The 5,019-nt window shown below is 43.5% G+C and overlaps 1 protein-coding gene across 1 annotated transcript in view; it reads left to right on the top strand.

The window, feature by feature from the left end:
* The window catches only part of Morc1 (MORC family CW-type zinc finger 1), a 185,884-nt gene that overhangs the window by 19,570 nt on the left and 161,295 nt on the right, over window positions 1-5,019 (top strand). The window lies entirely within an intron of this gene.

The following is a 5,019-nucleotide window of genomic DNA, read 5'->3' on the forward strand; positions in this document are numbered from 1 at the left end:
ATATATGTATATATTTTTAATTAACAAAATAATGACTTTCCTTCCCTACTATTATTAACTCACTTCTTCAATTTCCTCTGGTTTTCTAGCTTTTGATTTCAGAAGGTCTTGGGTTCAACGGCTTCACTAACATTTTCCAAAAAAAAAAACAAAAAAAAAACAAAAAAACAAAAACCAGAATTATATTTCATTGAAAAGACTGACAACCTGTAATCTATTTTCATTAAAGTCAGAAGAGGAGTACATTTATTTTAACTGCATTGGCAATTTCACTCTATTTGGATGTACTGCTTAATGACAAATTTTATCATGTCCCAAAATGAACTCATTCTTTCCTAATCTCTGAACCTGATAATTGTGTGTGTGTGTGTGTGTGTGTGTGTGTGTGTGTGTGGTGTGTGTGTGTGTGTGTGTGTGTCTGTGACTTGCCCAATGCTGCTAGCAACAAGGCTATATCCATAGAAGAGAAAAGCTAAAACATGGAATGACATTAGTTCCTGTTTCCTTTGGGAAGAGCAAAATTGGTCCTTGCACACGTGTTTCCCCTGTCTTGTCCTATTTAAAATCTTAGCTGGGCATCTGGACCTGCTAGGACCTGATAGCTGCTCCATTCCCCAAGCTCCTCAACCGTCGTACCACTCTGTGGTTGTCTTACTGCCCACATCACACTTTGGATATAAACTTCTTACTGAATGGCCAGAAATTTCACCTCAAATGACTCTTCTGCCTAAAATACTCATCCCTATTCTTTATAACTCATAAGTGCATCTTTCCCCCAGTTTTTAGAGACGGTTTGTCTGTGTAGCCCTGCCTATTCTGGAGTTTGCTCTATAGAACAGGCTGGCCTCAAACTCGCAGAAATTTGCCCGTCTCTGCCTCCTGAGTTGAGATTAAAGGTGTGTGCCACCGCTACCTATTTGTTCTTTTAAAGTATAAGCTTATTATTATTTTTTAAGTGTAAACTTATATTTCATGGTGCTGTTCTAATTTAAAAATTTCAAGACTTCTTTGATCTTTGCTAGGCTCATGTGTTAGAGACTTGACTTCTTCCCCAGAGGGCCCATAACATCTTTGGTCCCTACTGATGCTTAAAAACCTTGTTAGACAGATAGGAAAATGAGAAGGGATGCTTATATGCTGTGTCAGTTATTCTTATCCTGCTGTGATAAAACAGCATGACCAAAAGCAGAGCAGGAAGCCAAGGGACCGCATCTTCGACTACACACAAGGAGCACAAACTGGAAGTGGGGCAATCCTCAGGAGCTCCCCCAGTAATGCACTTTCTCCAGAAATGTTGTATCTCCTAACAGTTCCATAGTCTTCCCAAACAGTTTCACCAAATGGGGATCAAGTACACAAATACCTGTGAGACCATCGGGGGACAGTTTTCATCCAAACCACCACAGATGCCTTTAAAGCTAAGCTCAAGATGTGAATGGAAGGTGGGGCAGAGGAGGTGTCACTAATTCTGTTGCCATGGGAGCTGAGGTCAGAAATCAAATATTTCTTTCCTTTTACTCTACCTCTCCCACCCCCAGTTCCTGGATACTGAACATGGGAGGTGAGCTTTGGAAGGCAGCAGCCAACCTCTGCATCTGGCAAGCCGGAGGCCATGCTCATAGGTATCTGGAGACAGCTGTTATGATGTCTTCCACTCTGTGGCTTTGTAGTCATGAGATGGAATTCACTTGTCTAGTAGCGACCCTTCTCTTAGACCCCGCTATCCTTCCTTGCATTTTATGAACAGTTATTTCCCTGAATATACTTTTCGTACTGTGAGTAAGTGGGTTGGTTTCTAACGCCTACAGAGATACAGCTTGTCTCTATTGTATGCCTTTGAAAGTACAAACAAAGTTACTTGATTTTTATATTGTTGTAACGAACAAACTCTCCTGAAAGAAATGTCTGATTTGCATAATGAGCCCATAGTGTCTCCAAACTAAGTTTCACACTACACAGGAGCATCACCCCAGTGCACACGCTGCTTTCCTCACGCCTCGTCCTTCCCTGGCAGCCTGATCTGTCCTGTTTGAGCTTCACTCTGATGAGTAGGACTGCTCAGTTCTGGCCCCTCACATCTTGTCTCTGCTATCCTTGTGTGCTGATGTCTGCTTCTGTCTTTAATATCCACTGACCCATCACGCACACTGAGCATAAGCTGAAGGGAAAGCCTGAAGTAACCCTCCAAGTAACAGACACTCTGCTGCTGTTGTCAGTGGAGTAAGAAAGTGTGATCCCAGTACCTTCTGAAAGTCACTTAGGAGTAGTCTTGGATATGTGTACAGGAAAATTCAATTACTGGGGCTGGAGAAATGGTTAAGAGGGTACTGGGTGGCTCACAACACTGTAACTCCAGCTTCAGGGGATCTGATGCCCTCTTCTGGCTTCCACAGGCACCTTTGCATACACACACTCTCACACACACACACAATAAAAAAATTCAATTAACTGAGTAAGGATGGACAGAACCTTCGAGATGAGCGACTGCTGGCAAGTGTCCAGAGTTGGGGAACTTTCATGTCTCTCTCCCCAACATTTCAATCATGGATGCAAAGATACCCAAAGATCCAGGTGGTGTTATGCTTGGTTTCCTCAAAGAAGGGAGCTGGAGCCAGCTTTAACCAGGAGGGCAAAGGTCATCTGAGAAATTAGTGCTCTTTCTGCTTCTGTGTCATTCATGCCTGGCCCAGGGAAAATTTCTAGTGACAAGCATGCCCACCCAAGCAAGTTTTCAGCTTTGGGATGGAGAGAAGCGTTGAGAAGAGCTCTTGGGCTGACTCCCTCACAGCAAGCACTGTGGCTTCAACCCTGATAGCCTTGTTATGCTTGGCAAAGCTCCAGGCCTCTTATTTTCCCACATTGCCTGGAGGCGCTTGTCACTGTATCATGGTTGTGATTGCTGCTTACATTCAGGACTGATGTGATGACATCATTGACAGACATGGGGTAAACTGGGAGAGATGAAGGCACAGTGAGGAACTTGGCAAGAGAGCTATCCATTGTTTTCAGGGTCACAGGACTTGTCTCAGCGGGGAGGGGGGGTCACTGGCCCTTTCACACCTTATCAGCTTTATAGCAGTCACCTTCCGTGTTTATTAGAATATGTTGATAATAGTATTTGCAGTTCTTACGATATGGCAGTTGTTTCTGGATACCAATTCAAACTTCTAGATTGTCAACTAGATGCCAATCCAAACGTTCAAGTTTATCCACTTAATTCTGAGTTTAAATATGTCCCTAGAAGTAATGAAGTGCTGGATCATCTGGATTTATTAAAGAGAAAGAGAGAGACTTTTGTATAGCATGTGTATTTACAAACCTAAAATGTTTAGAGAGGGAGAGCTGAAGCAATTCTCCTGAAAATCAGGATCAGCCATAAGAGAATCAACTCTCTTCATCTCCTCTCCCTGCCATTATATCAGTGTTAACAGCATGAAATGATGTGAAAATGCATCTTGAAGCAGGGTTGAGGGAAATAAGCAAAACAAGGAATGTCCTGTGTATTTCTGGAAGAACAGGAGACTTAGCTTATACGGTGCAAGGGTGATGAACAGGGCTGCACTGAGGGAGGAGGAGGGGTTTCTGGGGTGGTGTACTGTAACTCCAGGCTTCTTATTTAGCATAACCTAACAGATCCATGTGCCCAGCCCATCTCCACTCTCACTACACTCGCCAGTACTGCCTGGTGCTTAGGGCTGGCCACTGATGGCAAGAAGGCTCTGCTTCCGATTATTAGAAGGACCGATTCTGTGATAATTGTATCCTTTCCGCCAGTAGATATTATAGCCTCTACTAATTACAGCCTAGTGGCTCCGGTGCCCCCCTCCCCTCAAGCAAGTTTCTTTGAGACAGCAGTTGAAAATTGGAACTGTAAAACAAATCTGGAAGAGGCTCGCCGAGCTTTTCTGTCTCATAAAACTGAAAGTAAAATATCATCTGTGAGGTTCTACTGAAGAAAAATTTGGGAAGATAATTTAGGTTGCTCAGTAAAGAAAATGTGGCTATTGGAACACTACCAGCCACCGCAAAAACAAAAATGTAATCAGGAGAAATTACTTGAAATGTTTACGTTCACTTCCAGTCTTCAAATTAACGCGGAGCACCGTGTTCCTCTGGGTTGCAATTCAAATGCTCTCTTCCTCCCCGGATTCCTATAAATGCAGCAGCTGAAAAGAATTCCTTCCTTCTAAGCAGGGTGACTGCTACACATTTACCATTTTTACTTCTATTTTCTGAGGTCTTTATTGCCCGCATGACACTTTGAAATCACAAAACACCTACTTCAGACTCTCTGCTCAATAGACTTGTCTTTCTGACTTGGAGAACAGGGTACGGAATGTTTGCCAAGTAGAACTGAAGCATGTTAGTCTTCAAGCCGAATAGCCTTAGCCTTTGAATCAGTCTGACTACATTACAGAGGTCAGAGGTCCACTCACCTCCTAGGCTATCCCTGTCTCTCCAGTGCCCTTGACAAATGCTACTGCTTCCTCTTGGGTTTTGGTGATTCAGAATTCAGTGCTCTGTTGAGTATGCTGACAGAGAATTTGGACACAGGCCAGCACGTCAAATAGCTGCTTGCAGGTGTGACAAACAGAATATGTTTGCTATTCCTCCAGGTGGCAAGAGCTGCTAACACGGAGGGCCAGGCCTGCACATTGCAGCCAGTCTAAATTCCGCTGTCACCTGTTCTCTTCTTTGTTTGCTTCTCCTTCTCGCAGTGTAGAAAACATACTTATACCCAAGACACCCAAGAGTGCAAGTGGGCCATTCAAGCAAGAAGAAACGATTTTACTTTCCTAGGTCTCATGCCTTGTATCCAAGTTCACAAGCAGATTTGGGGGAGGGAAGTAAAGAGGAAGGGAGGGGACAAGGGTAAGAGTTCTCAGTTCTGATCCATTTCCAATCTCCCATTTTTCAGATGGATAGCGACAGGAACTGCCAGGAAGAAGAAAAGCTGCGATTATAGAAACCTCATTGCTGAAAAGAAACCAAGCTAGATGCAGACTAGCAGTAATCAAG

The sequence above is a fragment of the Microtus ochrogaster genome, chromosome 2, assembly GCF_000317375.1.
Source record: "Microtus ochrogaster isolate Prairie Vole_2 chromosome 2, MicOch1.0, whole genome shotgun sequence".
Classification (NCBI taxonomy): domain Eukaryota; kingdom Metazoa; phylum Chordata; class Mammalia; order Rodentia; family Cricetidae; genus Microtus; species Microtus ochrogaster.